Source organism: Sturnira hondurensis, unplaced genomic scaffold, assembly GCF_014824575.4.
Source record: "Sturnira hondurensis isolate 20B ecotype Veracruz unplaced genomic scaffold, ASM1482457v3 Scaffold0004136, whole genome shotgun sequence".
NCBI classification, from domain to species: Eukaryota; Metazoa; Chordata; class Mammalia; order Chiroptera; family Phyllostomidae; genus Sturnira; species Sturnira hondurensis.
The window spans coordinates 32,810,835-32,834,593 of NW_028076767.1; the positions used below are offsets into that span (position 1 = coordinate 32,810,835).

Below are 23,759 nucleotides of genomic sequence, written 5' to 3' on the forward strand. Positions count from 1 at the left end.
TAGCTGAAACTGGTTGTGGGGCTTATAATTCCCTGTAAAATTATTAGAATGTTTCTATAAATTTAAAACCATCCTTCTGCATTCCCAGCAACAGTGCACCAAGGTTCCCTTTTCTCCACAACCTCTTCAGCACTTGTTTGTTGCTTTGTTTATGACGGTCATTCTGACCAGAGTGAAGTGATCTCTCATTGTCATTTTAATTTGCATCTCTCTGATGGCTTGTGATGCTGAGCATCCATTCATATATCTCTGGGCCCTCTGTATGTCTTCTTCGGAGAAGTGTCTGTTCACATCCATTGTCCATATTTTTTATTGGATTTTTTGTTTTCCTGGAGTAGAGTCATGTGGAGTGGAGTTCTTTGTATATTTCAGGGATCAAGCCCTTGTCTGAGGTATCATTGGCAAATATATTTTCCCATATATTTGGCACCCTTTTCATTTTACTGATGTTTTCTTTAGCCCCGCATAAGCATTTTATTTTGATGAGGTCCCATTTGTTTATTCTTTCCTTTATGTCCCTTGCCAGTGTGGAAAACATAAAATTTCCTCAGAGAACTAAATATGGAATGCCTTTTGACCCAGCTATACCACTACCGGGATCATACCCTAAGAATCTTGAAACACCAATTCAAAAGAACTTATGCACCCAATGCTCATAGCAACACATTTTATAATAGCCAAGTGCTGGAAGCAATCTAAGTGCCCAATAGTAAATGAGGGGATCAAAAAACTCTGGTACATCTATCCAATGCAATACTATGCGGCAGATAGAAAGAAGGAGCTCCTACCTTTCATGACAGCATCAATGGAACTGGAGAGCATTATGCTAAGTGTAACAAGTCAGATGGTGAAATACAAATACCATATAATCTCCCCTATATGTGGATCTAATCATCAAAACAAACAAGGAAGCAAAATATAACTGGAGATATTTAAATAAAGAACAGACTGACAGTAACCAGAGTGGAGGGGGACAGGGATAATAGGGGAAAATAGGGGTCGGTCCATCAAGGAACACGTATAAAGGACACCCAGACAAAGCCAAAGGGAGTGGGTTTGGGGGTGAAGGTAGGGATACGTAGGGCCAGGAGGGCCATGGTGGGGTGAAGATTGAGATAACTATACTTGAACAACAATAAAAAATGTAAAACAAAAAAATTCAAACTATCTTCAAAAATAGTTAATTACAATAAATGCATTAAAATATGGCCACATTTGGAAGTATATGTGATACAAATATGTACCAATATATACAAATTAATAATTGTGTTATACTTTATCAACAAAATAAAGAATAACAAATTACATGATCACCTTAACAGATGACAACTGAAAGAATTTGATAAAATTCAACATTTTTTATGATAAAAATTCTCAGTTAATTAGGCATAGAAAGAATGTACCTCAACTTAATAAAAGCAATATATGGCAAGTAAGCAGGTAACATCATACTCAACAGTGAAGAGTTAAAAGATTTTCTTCTAAGATCAGGAACAATACAAAATATCTACTCTTAGCACTTGCATTCAAGATTATACTGGAAGTCCTAGCCAGAGCAAGAAAAACGCCATTCAAATTTTTTTAAAAAGGAAAATCACCTCTTTTTGCAGAAGACATGACCTGACATAGAAAATGCTAAGGACTCTACCAAAAAAAAAAGTAAGAATTGCCCTGGCTGGTGTGGCTCACTGGATTGAGCACTGGGCTATGAAGCAAGAGGTGGTTGGTTCAATTCCCAGTCAGGGCACATGTCTGGGTTGCAGGCCGACCTGGGTTGCAGGCTGGATCCCCAGTGGGGGATGCACGAGAGGCAACCACACATTGATATTTCTCATCCTCTCTTTCTCCTTCCCTTCTCCTCTCTCTAAAAATAAGTAAATAAAAACTTTTAAAATCTTTATTAAAAAATGTAAGAACTAATATATGCATTCAGTAAACTTGCAGGATACAAAGTCAATGTAAAACCCTGGCTGGTGTGGCTCAGTGGATTGAGCACCAGCCTGTGAACAAAAGGGTTGGCACATGCCTGTTGCTGGCCAGGTTCCCAGTAGGGATCGTGTGAGATGCAACCATGCATTAATATTTCCCTCCTTCCTTTTTCCCTCCCTCCCCCTCTAAAAAATAAATAAAATTTTCTTTAAAATCATTGCATTTTTATACAGTAGTAACAATCTATCTGAAAAAGAAACAAAGAAAACAATCCAATATTTGATAGCACCAAAAATAATAAAACATTCAGGAACAAATTTAACCAAAAAGTTTAAAGAGGTTTTGAAAATTAAGACATTGCTAAAAAGAACTTAAAAAATTATTATTGTTGTTCAATTATAGTTGTCTTCTTTTTCACCCCATCACAGCCCCTCACCCCACCCATCCCTGCCACCCACCCTTGAACCTAAAGGCACTTGAAGAAGACACATAAATGGAAAATTATTCTATGTTCAAAGATTGGCAGAATTAATATTGTTAAAATGCCCATACTACCCAAAGTAATCTACCTTCAGTTTCAATGTAATCCCTATCAAAACTTTAATGATATTTTTCACAAAAAGAGAAAAATTCTAAAATTCATATGGAGCCACAAATAGTCCAAAGAGCCAAAGCAATCTTAAGAAAGAAAAACAAAGATGAAAGCATCATATTTCTTCATTTCAAGGCATATAACACAGCTATAGTAATCAAAACAGTATGGCCCTAACATTAAAACAGGTACACATACTAATGGAAAAATGTAGGGAGCCAAGAAATAAACCCACATATACATGGCCAAATAATATTTTAGAAGGGTGCCAAGAATATATAATGGGGACAGGAAAGTCTCTCCAACAATGGCATTGGAAAAACTGGATATCCACATGCAGAAGAATGAAACTGGAGCATACTTTAAACAATTCCTATAAATGAATTTGAAGGAGATAAAAGACTTAAATGATAGAATTGAAACTGTGATATTCCTAGAAAAAAATAAGAGTAGAAAAACTCTTTGACACTAGTCTTAGCAATATTGTTTTTCAGATATGACACCAAAAGCACTGGTAACAAAAGCAAAAATGAGTAAGTAGAGAGGTACATCAGACTAAAAAAACTGCACTGCCAAGGGAACCATGAAAAAAAATGAAGAGACAATGTATGGAACTGAAGAAAATATTTGTAAGTCATATCTCTGATGAGTGTTTAGTATCAAAATATGTAAGGAACTCATATAACTTAATAGAACAAAAAATATATATAAGCCAATAAATAATGAATAAAGAATCCGAGCAGACATCTTTCCAAAGTGGACATACAAATAACCTCAAATAACCTTCAGGTATATGAAAAGATGCTCAAAGTCACTCATAGTCAGAGAAATGAAAATCAAAATCCAAGGAGATATCACATCAAGTGTGTTGTGATGGCTATTATCAAAAGGACAATAGATACATAGTGTTTGTGAGGCTGACTATGGGGAAGAGGGAACCCTTGAATATTACTGGTGAGATTGTAAATTGATGCAGCCAGTATGGAAAATAGTATACAGGTTCTTCAAAAAAAATAATGTAATAGAAATACCATATGATCTAGCAATCCCACTTCTAGCTATATATCTAAAGGTAATAAATACACAGTAGAATATTATTCAGCCATAAAAAGAAAGAAATTCTGGCATTTATGATAATATAAACAAACCCAAGGGACATTTTGTTCAGTGATGTAAACCATGCACAGAAAGAAAAATACTGCATGATCTTACTTACATCTGCTATCTGAAAAAGCAGAACTCGTAGAATCAGAGAGTAAATGGTGGTTGCCAGGGGCTGGGTGATTGGGGAAGTGGTGACATGTTGGTCAAATTACACAGCCTTTCATTGTTACAAGAGTGAGTTCATGAGACCTATGGTGCAGCACGGTAACCTCCGTCGATAATATTGTATTGTATACCGTAATATTGCTAAGAGATTATATTGTGAGGGCTCTCACAACATTCACACACGTAACCATATGAGGTGATAGAGGGGTTAACTTGATTGTGGTAATCATTTAATGATGTATGTATATTAAATTATCAGACTGTACATCTTAAAATCACTTTGTACAATCTAAATATATACAATTTTGTCAATTATAACTCACAAGGCTGGAAGAAAAACAGTTAAAGGTAAGTACTGTCTCCTGTGCACTTTAAAAAAATTCTTTTAATTTCCTGATTTGGGGATAATTTTTTCATTGCTTTTGAGAAAGAGACAGAGAGAGACACAGACGCCGATGTGAGAGAGAAACATGGATTGGTCGCCTTCTGATAAGTGCCAGGGATAAAAAACCACAAGCTGGGTATCTTTCCAGACTAGAAATCGAACCCATGACCTTGTGGTCTATGGGCCAATGATCCAACCAACTGAGCCACAATGCCCAGTGTGCTCCTGTAAATTTTAGTGGAGTTAATTCTTAGCATCTTTAGAGTTAGCAAGTTCTGTGGAATTACAAGTTGTTCCCAATTTTTCTTTTCTTTCTTTTAAGTGAATTTTTAAAAAATATGTATTTATTTATCTTTAGAGGGGAAGGGAAGGAGAGAGGAAGAGAAACATCAATGTATGGTTGCTTCTCGTGCATCCCCTGCTGAGAACTGGCCCCTGCCGGGAGCTGGCCTGCAACCCAGGCATGTGCCCTGACTGGGAATCAAACCGTGATCATCTGGTTCGCAGGCCCGCACTCAATCCACTGAGCTACACCAGCCAGGCCCAATTTTTCTTAATACAATCTCAAATTTATAGTTATCCACACATTTTGAATCCAAGAAACGTTCTGTAACCTCAACTATATTCTAACATAACACATACTGATCATTTATGCCACAACTCTTGGTCCTGTGGACATACACAGGGTCCAGCACAAATAATGCCTCTTTTTTATTATAAAATCTTTTATTGCAAAATCATAAGCATGTAATTCTATAATGTACCAATATCACACTCAAGCACACTATATGACATTTTAGGTGAAATGTTCAAATGAAAACTATAAAACTATAAATTATTACACGCATAGTACTACCCTACCAACAACACTCAAGTAGGCCTTACTTCTGCTGGACCCTGTATATGCAATCTAACCATATATTTATATATGCCTTTTACAACCTTATTTTTACCAAGTTAAGTCAGGCTTAAATTAAATTTACATGTTTGTGATAAACAGTTTCTATATGGTCTGGCTTTCAAAAGTTAATATAGAACTAGCTTTTGAAAGTTAGTATAGAACTTAAGATAAAAAGAATAGACTGTCTTCGCTTAATATTTAATAAAATAGTAATAATTTTTGCTCCTCTACAATATCACGAGACCAACAGATGTGAATGATAAATGTGGTTTTAAGAAAGGAAAAGCTATTTTTCATCTTTTTCTTTTTTTCTTTACTGATTCCGAGAGAGAGGCAAGGGGGACAGAGAGAAAGGAAGAGAGAGGGGACGGGGGAGAAGGAGAGAAACAGATTTGTTGTTCCCCTTATGCACCCATTGGCTGAGTCCTGCATGCGCCCCTACAAGGGGCGAGTGCACAGTTCTGGCTATGATGATGCTCCAGCCAACTGAGTATCCAGCCAGGGTGACACGTTATTCTTATTAGGGACACATTACATTATCCAAAGTGGTGGCTGTGTTTTAATAGTACTTAGTTGCTTTAATTGCACTCAAGGGCACTTAAAATAATGACTATTGAGACTTGAAAATCTCTTTCGATTTAAAAAATAAATTATTATTAATTTATGCTGATTGATATACCAAATATTTTGTGGCATACTACTTGTGCAGAAATTATATTCCTGATAAACTTAGATGAGCAGATGGGTAAATTGCACATAAGGAAGCTAGAGGGTCTCTTGTTGATATTTGGGGGTGCAATGGTCTCAATGGCTGTGTCCCCACAAATTCGTATGTTGTAGCTCTAATCCTCAATAAAATGATATTTGAAGGCAAGGCCTTTGTGAGGTGACCAAGGTTAGAGTAGATCTTGAAAGTGACCTCGTGACAGATAAGAGTAAGTCTTTTTAAGAAAAAAGAGTAGACGCTAGATCTCTCTCACCACTGCGGAAGGGTGCAGGAGATGGGGGCCAGAAAGACGACCCTCACCACAACCTGACCCTGCTGGCTCCTAGATCTCGGGCTTCTAGTCTCTAGAAGTGAAAAATGAAGTTCTGTTGTTAAAGCCACCTGGCCTGTGGTGCTTTGTTACGGCAGTGTGAGCTAAGACAAAGGGTTTTATTTACAGAGACAGATAGTCAAAGTGGTATACAGCCAATGAATGATACATGAGTTTTCATGAGCCACAGAAATCTTTACATGAGACCAAAGTCTTACGTGTGTGACATATGTATAGCAAAGGTAGCAAAGGCAGGGAAGCTGGCAGGGTCAGGATGGTGAATAGGTAGCGAAGCCACTCCTCATGACCTGATTTTGTCGACACCACTGAACCTAACACACAAGCACAAGTTTATCCACCACGGACAGAGTTCTTAAATTCTACTTTCTTAGAATTTATTACATTGTTGTTTCGAAAGATCAATATTCCTGATGCGGATCATAATTAAGCAGATATTTGTTACATGTGGAGAGTTAAGAAACTAGAAATTAATTTCCATCATTTCACAGGAAAAAAATAGTGACAACACTTCTCTCAGGAAGGCAAAGTTTATAGGGACACATTAGGTTCACACACAACAAAAAAAAAAAGAGAAAACTGGAGTACTGAGCAACTTTCTCTTACTCTAGAGTTTTACCCAATTCCAAATGTAGGATCACAACACACTTGCACTGCGCTGCGACAATGATTCTCATACAAGCCATCACAGCACAGTTGCAGCTGTTGAGAGTAAAACCTATTCTCCACAGCTTTAGACACTGAACAGGGGAAGAAGCTATTGCAGAAGACGGTGCACTGTTGTTGAGACATGTTGGCTGCCACTGCCCTGGAGTCTTAGTCCTGGGCTCTACGTCTGAAATGCTATTCCTTTGGGAACTGCAGCCACGGAAGAGATGGGGAGATTCTGAAATAAGAACCTTGGTTCAAACCATCCCCTGAGTTCTCATCACTATCTATAGGTGATCTCTTTACATGTTGATGTCCATTTGCCACCACGGCACTGGTACAGTCCTGAGTGCAGGAGTCTCTCTTTTTGGCTTGCGGGACCTGGTACTGCCTGAGAACCTTGAGCCTCAATGGAGCTGGTGAAGTCACTGTGTCTGGGACTGGTGCTGATCCACATGGCCAAGTTTGCTCTTGCCTTTCTTGTCACCTACTACACCTAGAATGGGTCCGACACCTGATGTGGGACCTTGGGAAAGGCCTGAAGATCCCTCAGGTGTGCCAATAAGGTGTGGTGGTCCTGGATCTCACTGTACTGTCCTCCGTGGGGCTGATGGCCATGTGAGCAACCCCAATCCCCACCCCGGCCTCTCACAGATGATTAGTGGTCCTGATTTCCTTTGGTCACCCGCCCTGCAGGCAGGGCAGTCTCCTGATCCGCCTGACCCTTCTGTGCTTGTAGTTGCCCTTGAAGCTCAGCAGCAGAGTCCCTTAGAGAAGAAGCACAGCCCTGGAGCAGGGTCAAGGGTCCCTTGTTTCTAAAAATGGAACAACACAGATACTCCCTTCTTCCACCCCCTGTGCAGACTGCCTGGCCCCCGAGGCCCTCATTCTCTCCACCCTGGGCCTTGGTTTGTGCTGACGGTCAGCTCTTGGCTCCTTCTTCCTGAGACAGTGGAAACAAAGCCAGCTTTGTGGCCCCTGCCATGGAGACTGGGGGTGAGGCTCTGGGTGCCACTGTGTTTTGCCCACTGTTGGAGCCCAGGGTCTCCTGCACCCACACAGTGGGGATCAGGGAGGTGGCCTCTCCTGGCTCCAGGGGCAAGGAGGGTGAGTTGGCTTTTAAAGTAGGTGCTTTGGGAGAAGACTCTGATGCAAAAGAAAGATCCAGAAAATTATTATTGAACCTGTTATGGGTTATTTTTTTCCTTGCAATTTCAGAAAAATAAATAAATCTTATCGTCGTGTTTTCTAATCCAAATTTATATGATAGCTTTTACTGAAATTAATTAAAATATTCATTTCATCTTTGAAAAAAAAGAAAAAGAAGCTATTTCAGATATTACAGAGAATGAAATAAAGGACATAAATGTGTATGCCAAGCAGGACTTTAACAAGATTACTCCAAATATATATTATAATTATAGTAATATAGAATATAGAATATATATTCCCAAAAGTGTCAGATGTATCTATCTATCTATCATCATTTATCAATCTATTATCTACATAAGAGTTCATGCAGCAAAATCTCTTGCTGCTAGAAATAAGTTTAAAACCAACATTCTCCTAGAATTGTCATCTTGGGGCACTTAGGGTAAGACTGCCTCTAATGCTTAAAAGATAATATAGCTCTACAAGAAAGAAAACTGTACTTGAACAAAAGTTAAATTAAAAAAAAAGATAATACAGCTCATGTTGCCAATAGTGTACTAAGCCAACGTAAGACATGAAGCATAGTAATCTTTTAGTGTACATTTGTAATCATAACTTTCTAATAACCAAACTGGATGATTTCATAAGAATTTCACTAGCAAGCAATATTTTGAAAGAGAACTAGAAAAATGATACCCCGGTCTCCACAATGTTGTGAAACATTCAATACTTTACTCCATCTAAACGAGGTGGTTGCCTTAAAAGGACTTCTTGTGGCAATACAACATCGGTGGAGAGGAAGCCTGTTGTTTTACAAACTTAGAAACCACTCTGTGCAACCCAGGCAGGAACAGTTTTGGGCCTAAATAGAGGAGACACAACAATGATGCTATCAGTGGGGAAATAAACGACGGACTGACTCCCAGAGCCTAGACATGCTTTGGGGAGGACCCTGTGGGAAATGCATCTTTGTCAGAGTTAAAAACATGCCAAAATTTTAAAGCATGATCTTAGAGATTTATAAGAAAAACTAAAGAAGCTGATTCAGGAGAAAATTTGTGATTCAGAGATAAATCAGAAAATCATTGGGGAGAAGGAGCAGAATATGAAAACATAAAGGAGATGGAAAGGCAAAGAAACAGTTATTGCATTTAAGTGTCTTTATGTAATATTTTCCTCCCTTTTAGAACAAAAAGGTGGGATATTAAAAATAGCAAAACTTACAATTTATTTTATAATGGTCACTCGGTGTATCATAAGATTTCTACTGCTTTTTAAAAATATTCCCTAGGAATTCATTATCTTTAATTTCCAGAGTCATTATAATTTAAAAGATACTTAAAATTTAACAAATAAAATACAGAAGTGCCTATTTTATATTAAAATATAAGACACCTTATATATTTAAAATATTTTAACAGAAATTTGAAACCCCACTGGGGGGAATGGACAGTACTGCAAATCCGAACATGAGAGGGAGTGGGGCTGATGGAGAGCATGCCAGGACGTCTACAAGGTAATCATGCAAATAAAACTTTTATCCTTATTCTAAATTTCAGAGAACAAGAATAGAAAGAGAAGAGTCCAGTAAAAAGAAAATCTCCTTATTGGAAAATGAAGTGTCAAAGGCTAATTATAGATGAACTATGTTAGCTAAATTGTATACCCTGCCCCAACTTTCTATGTCGAAGATCTAACTCCCACGCCTCAGAAGGTGAATGTATTTGGAGATAAGGCCTTTAAAGAAATGAAGTTAAATAATAACATCGGGGTAGGCCCTAATCCATTGTGACTGATTTGTCTTATAAACTTAGGAGATTAAAACAAAAATGTGTGCAGAGTGGAAGCAGATGTGAAGATACAGGAAGAAGATGGCCGTCTGCACAGGAAAATAAAGGCCTCAGTGTGAAACCAACCCTGCTCACACCTTGATCTTAGACTTTTAATCTCCAAATTCTGTGAAAATAAATTTTTATTATTCAAGCCACCCAGTCCATAGTATTTTGTTATGTCAGCCCTAGAAAACTAATACAAAATCTTATGTTTCTCATCTTTCTGTTCTGATTATGAAAATGGAAAATTAGAGAGAGATGTTTTACGCAAAGAGGATGCAATGAAGCATAAGTTGGAGGAGCAGAAGCCATATGTAATACTCATCAAGATTTAGTCAATGACAAGCCTAGTTTGTCACAGCAACCCAACTCCAAATAGCCAAGGTACATACGGTGTGGTGCCCAGAGGGATTTAGATAGCACAAGTGTTCAGAGAACATTTTAGAGTTTTTCCTTAATGCTGAGTGAGTACTTAAAACAAGTGTGGTAGAATCAAGAAATCATTAATAGTTGAAATTTACTAATTGGTACTTAATCCTGTTTTGTAATGTGTGTTATTTTAAGAAAATATAAAGAAATTAAATATCTGTTAAATATTATTTAACAGTTATTCTATCCTCAGGAAAAGAGTAGCTAGTACTGATTGCACACAAAATATATAGAGAAATACATTTAAAATATAATCAAAAATGCCTGTTAAACTGTTAACATAAATTAATACAGAATCAGTCTCTGAGTTCATTTATTATAATGATGTTTCTGTTTTCTGAAAACCCTTAGAATTCAGAAAAACAAAATGTATATTTTTTATTGGGAAGATCTAAGTACCTCAAACTTCTAATTTCTAAGGTTAATGATTAGACATTTCTAAATTCTCATGAAGACAGGGCAAGGACATAGGAAATACCTATCCTAGGCAATCTTCATGGAATTTATGTCTGTCAGCTGCTACAGTTACTTCAAATGGACACAAGCTGCCAGCATTTCAGAATTTCAGAAGATGGGCCCTCTCCTAGGAAGGAATTTCAGATGCAAGGAAAGCAAAATAGTAAATGACAGCTCAAGTTTGAGTGAAGGCCAAAGCTGTGATTGAAATGCAAATCTTTATCTTTCTAGTTCTCCTTCCATTACGTTACATTTGCACTTACCCTGCTGTTGAAGAGAATTTTTAAAGCATTTCCAGTCTTTTGAGACCTAGATTCTTAGATTCAGGATGACTGAGGAAGGCATCAGTCACAGTATCCAGCACATTATAGGCACTCACAGAATGTTTGTGCAATTAATGAAGCACATTATTACAGAAAGCCTGGTGTGGCCTTGAAAGCAAATTTTCCCTACATGGAATTTTTGGCTACAGTGTTTCTCATTAACTAGAAAGAATCCTATCTATTAGCACAGACTTTTGACAGTTTTGAGATGTTCTTTAGTGGTGTCAGAATTATGAAGGTTTTATAAATAACAGGTATGCCCTGGTAGCCTCATCTACAGTAAAGCCATAACCTACTCCCTCTTGTTCCCTTATCCTGCTCTATTTTATCTTATAACCACTTGACAGGTATGTGTTAGCTTGTTGATAGACTTTCTCTTATTCTACAGTGTCCCACAAAATGAGAGATACTGTTAGGCTTTCTTGAGACAATTTCCTAGCATCTAGAAAGAACAGTGGGACCTGGAAGTTGTGTTCGGTGGGGTTCAGTTGTTTGGAGTATTGCCCTGTAACTGGAAAGTTCTGGGTTTGATTCCTGGTCAGGGCACAAATAGAATGCAGGTTCATACCCAGTTTGAACTGGTGCATACAAGAGGCAGCTAATTGATGTTTCTCTCTCATATTGATGTTTCTCTCTCTCCCTTTCTCTCTTTCTAAAAGCAATAAAAAATGTCCTCAAGTGAGGATAAAATTTTTTAAAAATAATATATATCAAATGAGAAAATTACGTAATGTGGAAGTAACAGTTTTAACCAAAAGAATCTACTTTAATTAGTGCATGTCAAAAGTTTTTTTTATCTGAAGGCAGAGCAAGAGAATGCTCAGGGATTATCAGATTGTTGACACAGTTCCTTGGAATCATGCTGAAATCGATCTGAAACAAAGGGTGGATATTTTTCATTTGAATATAGATTCCTCCAAACTGAAGAGGAAAAATTACATCAGAGAAGCTAACGTAATATTTTAAAGCACACTACTTTGATTATAAATTTATAAATGAATAATTAATCACATACACCACCATATGCTGTTCAGTTCATTATATTTTAATACTCACTGAATATACTCAAAGAATTTAACTAATACTTTATTCAACTAATCATCATAATTTGGGAAGGAAATGACTGGCTGAGATTTTGGAAATATTTATTTTTGAAAGAAATTTTTTGGGATTGGTTATCAGTTTTTAGTAGAACTAGATACTTTTCTCCTCCAAATCAAAGCAAACTAATTTTACTCTGTTTCCTTTGTAAAAAAAAAATTGTAGGACTTCCGGCCAAGATGAAGGAATAGGTAGACACATTGTGCCTCCTCCCACAACCAAAATAAGGACAACAAAAATTTAGAAACAAAAAAAAACAAAAACAAGCAGTATTGACAGAAAATTGAACTGTATGGAAGCCCAACAACTAAGGAATTTAAATAGATGCATTCATCCAGACTGGTAAGAGGGGCAGAGTCTGGCTGCTGGACAGAGAGGAGTCATAGCAAAAATGACTGGCAGACCCCTAGCACAGGGTTGCAGCCGGCAGACTCAGTGAGGCAGCGATTGTGGATGGGTGTGGGGCACAAGGTGGCTGGCGGAATAGGCCGTCCCACATTCTCATGCAGATAAACCAGGCAGAACTGTGGAGCGAGACAGACTTCACAACCCAGGGCTCCAGCACTAGGAAATAAAGCCTCAAAGTACCGCTTGAAAACACCTGTGAGGGTTGATGTGTCAGGAGAGACTCCCAGACTCACAGGAAAGTTTGTTGGAGAGACCCACAGGGACCCACAAGCCCTACCACCCAGGAATCAGCACCAGAATGGCCCAGTTTGCTTGGGGGGAGCGGCAGAAGGGACTGAAGTCCCACAGAGAGTGGAGCAAGCAGCACTGTTCCCTCTCTGACCCCACCCCCACATACAGGGTCACTACCCAGTGACTGGGTTGCCCCATCCTGAATATCTAAGGCTCTGCTCCTCACTATGTAACAGGTGTGTCAAGACACTAAAATGACCCAAATGAAAGAATAGATCAAAGCTCCAGAACAAATACAATTAAGCCATGAAGAGATAGCCAACCTATCAGATGCACAGTTCAAAGCACTTGTGATCAGGATGCTCACAGAATTGGTTGAATTGGGTCAGAAGTTAGGTGAAAAAATGAAGGCTACACTAAGTAAAATGAAGGAAAATACACAGGGAATCAATAGTGATGGGAAAGAAACTGGGACTCAAATCAATAGAGTGGACCAGAAGGAAGAAAGAAACAACCAAACAGAAAAGAAGGAAGAAACAAAAGTTCAAAAAAAATGAGGAGAGGTTTAGGAACCTCCAGGACATCTTTAAAAGTTCCAACATCCAAATTATAGGGGTGCCAGAAGGAGAGGAGGAAGAGCAACAAGAGGAAAAGTTATTTGAACAAATAATGAAGAAGAATTTCCCCAATCTGGCAAAGGAAATAGACTTCCAGGAAATCCAGGAAGCTCAGAGAGTCCCAAAGAAGTTGTACCCAAGGAGGAACACACCAAGGCACATCATAATTACATTAGCCAAGATTAAAATGGAGAGAATCCTAGAAGAAGGAAGAGATAAGAAGGCAGTTACTTACAAAGGAGTTCCAATCAGACTGTCAGCTGATTTCTCAAAAGAGACCTTACAGGAAAGAAGGGGCTGGAAAGAAGGATTCCAAGTCATGAAAGGCAAGGACCTATATCCAAGATTGCTCTATCCAGTAAAGCTTTCATTTAGAATAGAAGGACAGATAAAGTGCTTCTCAGATAAGGTCAAGTTAAAGAAGTTCATCATCACCAAGCCCTTATTATATGAAATGTTTAAAGGACTTACCTAAGAAAAAGAAGATAAAAAACATGTATAGTAAAATGACAGCAAACTCACAACTATTAACAACCACACCTAAGACAAAAATAAAAACAAACTAAGCAAATAACTGGAACAGGAACAGAACCACAGAAATGGAGATCACATGGAGGGTCAGCAACAGCTGAGAGTGGGAGGAGGAGATGGGAGTGGGAGGAGGAGAGAGGGGAAAAGGTACAGAGAATAAGTAGCATCGATGGTAGGTAGAAAATAGACAGGGGGAAGAAAAGAATAGTATGGGAAATGTAGAAATTAAAGAACTTGTAAGTATGACACATGGGCATGAACTAAAGCAGGGGAATGTGGGTGGGAGAGGGTGTGCAGGGTGGAGGGGAGTGAAGGAAGGAAATGGGACAACTGTAATAGCATAATCAATAAAATATATTTTAAAAAATTTATAAAGCTTTAGGAAAGTTTTACAACTAATGTTGAATATTTAACTTCATTAAGGTTAAGTAAAAAATTCTGCAGCTCTGAAGCTGAATCACAGCTATCGGCACGAATGTACATTGTGTTTAATCTCCAAAAGAGAAAAAGCTCCAAAACATAGGTGTTAACACTGTCTATTGAAAGGGCTAGAAACAATTATTGAGGTACCCAGTAGCATTCAGCACCATTAAAGTCTCAGACTTCGGTATATAGATATTATGTCCATGAGTAATAACCTAGAAATGAGTCTGTATTCTATCAACAGCAGGAAAGCTATCAGATATGACTAGCATCATATCAAAGGATGCATCAGCCATTTTAAAGAGCCTCCCACTGGCCAAAGATTTAAATATGAGCATAAAAACTTCAATGGGTTAAAACATATCAAACATGGATACATTTATGAACTCATAATAATAAGCACCCACCCCCCATCATCCCTTGGTGCAAGGGGACCACATTAAGTGGTAAATAAAGGCAAAGAATGTTGCATTTATTCTGCCATTCCTGTGTGAACCTCCTCTAGGTAACAACACAGCTGATATAGAAAGTTTTCTTTATAAAAGTATTTAAAAAATGAGGAAGCAAGGAATATTGCCATTTGAAACCTGTAACTATTTGCACGCAGTCATTGTGTTTGGCTATAGCAGAGAAGACCACCCCGTACCAGCATCTCCCAGTAAGAGAGCATTTCAATGAAGTAGTCTGGAACCACAAGCCTACAGGTCAAACTCTCACTGCAGTGGACAGATTTCCATATTAAATGTCACCACAGAAATACAGGAGTCCATCCAGAGAGAACAACAACAAAAGACTGCAGGGAACTTTGTAGGGCAAGTAAGAAACATAAAACACCTTTTATGAAATTATCTAATAAATAAATTAACAAAAAAGAAAGATAGTTAAACTGTAGATTAAAATAAACATAAGAAACATATCAACAAATGCATGGTTATTGTTTGGATTCTAATCTAAACAAATAAGTTAATAGTTATATGGATTTTTAAATTATTTTTTGTTTTGTATATAAAATAGGGCTTACCCCTGGCTGGTGTGGCTCAGTGGTTGAGCACAAAATCAAAGGGTCGCTGGTTCAACTTACAGGTCAGGGCACATGCCTGGGTTATGGGCCAGGTCCCCAGTGGGGGGTGTGTGAGAGGAAACCACACATTGATGTTTCTCTCCCTCTCTTTTTCTCCCCCTACCCATCTCTAAAAAATAAATAAAATCTTTAAAAAATAAAATAAAGTAGGGCTTAGCTTCTTTTAAATAGCCATAGAGAGATTGACTGCAGTAATTTATACAGGATCAGGGTCTTATCACCTGGTATGGGGCAAAGTAATGCAAGGGGATTACAGTTATTGTGAGAATATTCAGATACTTCATCATATATAACCATATAGACCAACAAAATAAAACATAATATAACATAACATAATAGCAAATAATCTGGAAGAAAATAAAAAGGTCTAGAAGTCTTTCTGAGGTTTAGAAACAGATATGGCAGAAGTATACGTTGAGGCACTGAAGAATAAAAACTTGTAAGCAAAAATTCAGAGAAATGATTTTAAGATTTCTCACTTGGTACTTTTACTGGTCCAGCCAGCTATTATGTGAACAGGTTAGTGCAGAATGTAGAATCAGGGCTTACTACAGTTTAGAGGGTGAAAACACTCCAAGGTATCTTTTGGGTTATAAGGATGGCCCATGAAATCAGTCTACAAACAGAATAAAAATAAAAATAGAACCAAGTATCAACATCTCTCACAAATGTGCTGTAATAATCCTTAAATCACAGAGGTTCTTTTTTCTCTCTCACAAGCAAGAAAGGAGAGAACTATGGATACTGATGACCATAGCTTTAGGTGTCTCATTCATCAAAAAATAACATTTAAAAAGTTCAAACCATGACTCCAACCCTAATATAAAATAAACATGTGTCAAATAATACTTCATTCATTAATTATTCAAGAAAAAACTGTTAACCAGTACAAAGAGCATTTACAAAGCTAAGCAATGTTACAATAACAGTCATGTCCAATAGAACCATACATTCTGATCTCTGGGGTTATCATTGCCATCTGGATCAATATACAGATTAGTATGCAACTTTATTAAGTTTGTGGGCTTTAGAAAACAGTAGTAACGGGTGAGCCAATTACATTTTTCTAGATTATCTTCAGAAACTTTTGCTTCTTTTATGGCATTGGGAGGTATGTCTCCCAAATTTCCCTGATTTCAAAAGGCGTGAATAACTTGTCTCTCTTATTCTCCCACTGTATTTTCAGTGTTCTCTAAAATATTACCTGGTACAGAGAAGATGCTTAATAAATCTTTGTAAAAAAGTGAGTGATCTTAGCTCTGTATGTTTTGTAAACACCATCAATAACTATGATGAAATACAGTAAAAATAATTCCAAGAAAAATTTGGGAAGATTGTTAGAGTTTTATAATTTTTGCATTTGGTGACTCTTCCGTGAAATCCTAATATCTAGCTTCTTAGCTAAGATTTACTGTCATAATCCAGACTTCTGTTCCTCCACCCCATTTACCCATTTTCAAATTGGTCATGAGAATTAGTGCAATTTTATCTTACTCCATGGCTAGGAAATGGTTTAGCAGTACAAAGCCTTCACCCTATCATTAGAGATACCAAGTAGTCAAGCTTGTGTGCACAATTAAATTATAAACAGTAACCTGAGGGAAGTTGCCTAAGAATTTAAAAAGAAGATTTTTTACTAATAACCCTAATTCCCAAAGAAGAAAATTTCTTGTACAAGTATTTACTAAAACCAACTCAGCAGTTCATGTTACCATGAGACTAATATAAGACAATACTGTCTTCTCTAATTTAGGAGTTTAGAATCTAGAAACGTGAGCCTCCACTCTACAGTCTCACAGCAGACAGTTAAGACTAATGTGGAGAATAACGAGTACTCAGTATCCAAGCAGTGATGTTTTTTGAAAATGACGATCACTAACATGTCCCTATTTTATAAAAACTATGAGCCTCTGCTTTCTTAGCATGTACCATGGTTTCGTATCATGGCTTTCCATGCTAGGTAAATAACCTGTCATTTTTAGGTAATCATAAACATGATTCTCAATGGACCCTGTCAGTTCTGCACAGCAAAAGAAACTGCCAACAAAACAAAAAGGCAACCAACTGAATAGGAGAAGATACTTGCAAACAACAGTTCTGACGAGGGATAATATACAAAATATAAAAACAACTCAGACAATTCAACACCAAATGATCCAATTAAAGAAAACGAGCAGAGGACCTGAACAGACACAAATGGGCAGCACATACATGAAAATGCTCAACCTCACTAGTTATTAGGGAGATGCTAATCAAAACTGCAATGTGATACCTCCTCATACGTATAAGAATGCCTGTTATTAAAAAGGCAAATAAGAACATGTGTTGGGGAGGTTGTGGAGGAAACAGGACCCTCATTCACTGCTGGTAGGAATTTAAACTGGTATGGCCACTATGAAAAACAGTATGAAGTTTCCTCAAAAAATTAAGAATACAGTTACAATATGACCCAGCAACCCTTCTTGTGGATATCTACTTGAAACATGAAAACATTTATTCATGAAGATAGATGCGCCCCCATGCTCATTGCAGTATTATTCGCAGTGGCCAAGACATGGAGACAACAGAATTGCCCTTCGATAGATGATGACTGGATAAAGAAGATGTGCTACGCATATACAATGCAATACTACTCAGCTGTAAGAAAAGATGAAATACTGCCATAGGTGACAATATGGATGCATCTTGAGAATATCAGGCTAAGCAAAATAAGTCCGTGAGAAAAAGTTAAGAACTATATGAGTTTACTCATTTGCAGGATATAAAACTGAAAGCAATAAATGAACAAACAAACAAACAAAGCTCATAGACACAGACAGCAGTGTGGTGGTTAGCAGAGGGAAGCAGAGTGGGGAGATAATGAAGGGTCAAGGGGGTCAAAGTATTTGGTGACAAGATTTGATTTTGGGTGGTGGGCGCACTATGCAATATACAGATGATGTATCATAGAAATGTACACTTGAAACCTATATAATATATTAACCAATGTCACTTCCAGAAATTTAATAAAACACATTAATTAAAATGATAAATTTAGATCATATTTTAGAAATTTTGCCAAAATACATATTTAAGTTCATAATAGTTCAAAAATGATTTTGGAGACTTTTGAGGAAATTATACATGTTAAACATGCTCACAATTATATAAATACATATATTTTACAATGAATCAGAAGAAATTATTAACAAATAGAGATTAAAATAACTATCTCAAAACCATTCCCTTACTAAGGCAATTATTTTATAAAATATAGATATTTTTATTTTTTATTTCATATTTATGTAGAATGCAAAAATTTAAATCTGGCATTAAAAAGAAAAAGCCAGAATAATCAATCTCTTCCTCATAGCATGTAGTGACTTTCTTTTTGATTACAAGTCATGTACCAGGGTGCAGCCAAGAGGGGGCCCCCCCAAAAAAAGAAATTTGGAATGGGGTCCAGAACTCAAGGTGTCCAGGAAATAGTAGAAAGACATATAAGATGTCCTCTCCCCTTTCCCCCGCCCACAGGGGTCAGTTGGGGGAAGGGACAAATGGAGCAGAGCCATTGAGAGTTGTTTTGCATAGCAACAGTTTTGCAGATAACCTCTAGAGTGGTCATTTAACACATCTATAACCTTTAACTGTTTTCATAGATACGTTTAACAGCTGTGGCTATGCTTTGAGTCAGGGAGAAGGGAGTGACTTTCACCCAGGATGTAATTGGGAGGCAACACCCCCTGGTTACACTGCTTGTTTTAGAGCTTGGAGTTGATTGGCTCCACACCATGGGGCCACACCTGCCCAGACTCACTATGGCAGCCCAGTAAGCTGGGAGGATAAGGGGATCCTGGCAGGTGTAACCAATTGTGGGAGGAGTCGGAAATGGGGCTGCAAAGGAGGACTGGCATGGGGATTTAAATGCAGATGCAGCAGCCATTGAAGAAAGAGCCACAAGGTTTTGGCCAAGTGGGGACTTCCCCTCAGCTAAGTGAAGGAGAGAATGCCCCGCTTTCTGCAAGAATGGGGACTCCCACAGCTGCAGCCGTGTGAGAGAGAATCACCATGCAGCTTTAGCAGAGAATCACCACTTGGCTTTGGCAAAGTGGAGACCCTACCCTCCACAGCTCTGGTGAAAGAAGAGCCACGTGGTTTCGGCCAGAGTGCAGACCCCTGCAGATTTGGTAGAAGAGGCCCATATGGTTTTGGGGTGCTCCCTTTGGCCACATGGCCTGGGAAACAGGAGAGACTTTGCCTGGAAAAATGGGTACGAAGAACTCTCGCCAGTGGACCATGAGAAGGTGCCACATGACTTTGGAGTAATTAGAGATCCTGCCTGGACAGCAACACAGCTGATGGTGCCAGCGGCCTGAAATACAGATGTGTGCTTCTTTTCCTGAGAAACGGTACCCTGAATTAAGGCAAGGGGGTAAGGAAGCTCTGTGGGCATCTGTGTTTATCCTAAAGGACTTTGATGTATTAATGGGGATATTGGATCACTACTTTAAGTCTGTGTATAGCTTTAAAGAAACCTTTCCTTTCCTTTTCACAAATCTCTGACATTGAGAGATGTCTTTCCTCTGGGGGCGGACAGACGAGCCCAGTAGGTATTAGTATACCGTCCTTGGGAGGGGCCCCTGTTGTTCTGCAGCAGTTTTTGGTGTCCCTGGGTGGGCCAAATATTGTCCCCCCCCTCTCCTTGGACCTCTGTTCTGTAACAGTCATGTTCAAGGATCACTAATAATACTATTGACATCCAGAAGGCACGTGCTGCTAGTTTTCACTTCTTGCTCTTTGATTTGCTCCATTCATCTTTTCACTCTCTGCCCTTTTCCCCTCTCATTAACATCCCCTCAATTAGGGCAATATGTTGCCGAGATCTGATGTAAGATCTGCTCTTAGAGGAAGTAATTTGAATAAGAATAAAAAATAAAACTTAGCTTCTTCAAAAAGCTTTCTAAGTGATAAAATAATACGTGCCATTTATTCTTTTTAACAAATAAACTACCTTCATAAAATGCAGAAAAGGGGCTTGTGGAAGGTTAATACAAGAAAGCACATTTGGCCACAGACGGAGTAAAAAATAGGAGTGCTAAAGTTCAAACACGTGTTAATGAGGGAAGATTTCTCTTTTAAGATCTCTGACCAAGCCAATTAACAAGTACTTTAGAAGTTCTACTTTCTTCACTTCTTTCCTGGCAGGATTTACTTTTGTCTATATGCCTGAGAATCATCTATAAGGCAAGAAATATTTTTTGAGGCACAATCTATATATTCCTAGAATGAAGAACTATACTATAACATATGTTCTTTCTCTATGTCCACAGGTGTAAGACATATGATATATACATGGCTTTCATTTGACAACCTTGTCATTAGTTGACACTGAGTTAGTTTACCAGTTATCAAAGGATAGATGATAATGATGAATATTTTTCTCAGGTTTAAGGTTCATAATCAAAAAGCAGTTTAACCATAACCAATGAAGCCATAGAATTAAATTTGTGTAGTCTTCATAGCATTTACCTAAAAAAGCAGGACTATTTCTTAACAGTTGCCAAATACCCAAATTACTGCAGAAACATAGTTCAGAAAAGTCGATAAGACAAACAGCTTTCCATAAATATCTGTGGAGTACAATAGACTATTTAAGTATTTTTCTCACTTCAATTGACATAGCTTTCCATCCAGATTTGCATAGTGTATGCATATATTCACAAATTTAAATGCATTATCGGTATTTCCCTAAATTCTGTCATTTATCTCTTTACCTTGTGCTAACACTTAATACTGAACTTAAATATGGTATTTCCTGCTTACTCTATTTCATAGTACGTTGTTACAGTTATTTTAAACAGTTACTTGGTTCTCCTCCTAATTATTACTAGTTGATAGGTAATAATACAGGTTCCTATTTCTTGTCTCTCTTCTTCATTCCCTCTCTTCCTCTCTGCATCTTAGTGAATCATGAACTGGAATAGAGACCAGGGGCAGTGATTCAACAGGACTTCCATTTGTATTAGTGTATTTACATTGCAGAGGTGAGATAATGCTGTTGGTGGTTGGAAGGAGAATTGATGATACAGCCAAGAAAAACGGAAATAATTGCTTCACGTCCACATGGACTGAGCCTGAGGAGCTGTAATTGTGTATTTCTCTGCACATCATAGTGCAGCACCAGTGACATTTTTTAAAATAACTGAATGGGTTATGATATACAGGAAAGTAGTTCAATAATGAGCATATAACTTGATGAATTTTCACCTAGTAAACACATTCATGCTTAAAAAAATCATCAGCCATCAGGGTAATGCAGATTAAAAACACAATGAGATTCTACTTCATACCCACTAGAAAGGTTATAATCAAAAAGAAACATAGTAACAAAAGTTGCCAAGGATATAGAGAAACCATAACCCTTGCACCTTGCTGGCGTGAATGCAAAACGACACAGCACCTTTGGAAGCAGTCTGACAGCTTTGTAGAAGTTTACATACAGACTTACGATATGACCCAGAAATCTCACTTCTAGGTACACATTCAAGAGGAATTACAACATATGTCCACACAACAACTTGTACACAGATGTAATAGCAGCATTATTCATAACAACCAAATAGGGTAAACAACCCAAATGTCTGTTAACTGATGAATGGAACAAGAAAAGTGATACAGCTACACTATGCAATATTATTTGGTCATAAAAAAAATAAACGATGTACTGATACATAGTACAGAACAAATGAACCTTGAAAACATTATGCTGAATGAAAGAAATCAATCACAACAGGCAATATATTGCATAATTCCATTTACATGAGAATTCCAGGAAACAGGCGTATCTGTGGAGGCAGAAAACCAAGCTGTGGCAGCCTAGAGCTTGGGTGGGGAAGGAAGAAAAGTGATTGCCAGTGGATCTGGGTTTTTTTGGGGGGGAGGGTAAAAAATTGTAAAATTAATTGTGGTTTTGGATGCACAACTCTGTGCATATATATAATATATCATGTAAGCTATATCTCAAGCTGTTATGTAAATAAACCTGTGTTTTGAAGTAATTGTAATACCTCTGTTTATATACAATAATAGGCAATAACAACAACAAATAAAAATACAGAACCTTCTTTTGTGGCAGAGACACTAACATGTCCCCTGAAGATCTTTGTCTCCTGTGTTCACACCTTTGAGTACCCCCTCCTGTGGAGAGTGAGTGAGACATTTGGCTTTCTTATAACCAATGGAATACGGCAGAGGCAATGGGATGTGACTCTCATACTTTAGTTACATTATACGGTTACTGTAATGAGGTGTCATCTCCTGTGGTTACACGATGTTCTATAAGACTTTATATGGCTAGAGTTTTTCTCACTTTACAACTGGCCTCAAGGAAGCAAGAAGCCACTCTGTGAACTATCCACGAAAATGTCTACATGCTACATGCTAAATGCCTACTTTAATTTATTTAACTGGAATCACAGAGCATAGTGTGTTTTGTACCTGGATTCCAGTGATCAATATGGTTATCATTCACGTACTTCAGTGTTTTCTTGTGTGTAGCATCAGTAATCTTCATCACTGTATAGTACTCTACTGTGTGAATGTACCATAATAAGTTTTTGTATTTTATCATTGATTTAAGGGAGAGCTGTTTCCAATGATTGAGTTACACTGCTGTGAAAATTCATATTCGCATACATGTTTGGACATAATACACACAGACACACAAAAATATTTCTATGGGCTATATCTACAGATGTGATTTTTGGGTCATAGAATAAACATTACTCACATATTCAGGATTTTAGAAACTGCCAAAGAGCTCCCCACAATTCTACTCTCACCAAAAGTGTTTTATTTTTAAATCTCCTTTGTTTCAGGTAGTTTCAATTTTAGATATTTGGCAACGACAATCTGTAGTTTCTACTAAATAACTGGCAGTCACATTATACTGCTTGAATTCTCTGACATTTTTCATGTTGTTATTTATTATCTGTCTTTCTCTACTAAAAACAGTATATGATGCTTGAGATAGTAACTTTGCCCTTTTAAGTAACTATATAGCCAGTGTCTCACACAGTGGCTTCATAAACAACATAAATATTTCTTAAAGAGTTAATTACATAGTGAATTAGTCATCTTCTTTCCTCAGGTATTTAAAAAAACACTTTTAAAGGGAGATGAACACCAGTATATGGCTACTAATGCCTTTGCAGCTATACTTGCTGATGTTACTTCTAACCTATTTGTGGAAATCTAATCCATTCTATATTAAAAATTTTGAGTAATGTCTTATCTGATTATACAAGGACATGTGTTTTATAGTACTCTGGGTAGTTTGGGTTTGAGAAGAAGTTGCATTCTAGTGTGAAAGAAAAGGGAACTGAAAAAAAAAAACAAAAAAAAACTCCCATGTACTT

General features: G+C 37.5%; 1 protein-coding gene and 1 pseudogene across 1 annotated transcript in view; one reads left to right on the forward strand and one right to left on the reverse strand.

Moving 5' to 3' along the window:
- LOC118985826 (succinate dehydrogenase cytochrome b560 subunit, mitochondrial-like) overlaps window positions 1-7,401 on the forward strand; it is a 45,770-nt pseudogene extending 38,369 nt beyond the window's left edge.
- ZNF804A (zinc finger protein 804A) overlaps window positions 1-23,759 on the reverse strand; it is a 279,643-nt gene that overhangs the window by 97,788 nt on the left and 158,096 nt on the right. The window lies entirely within an intron of this gene.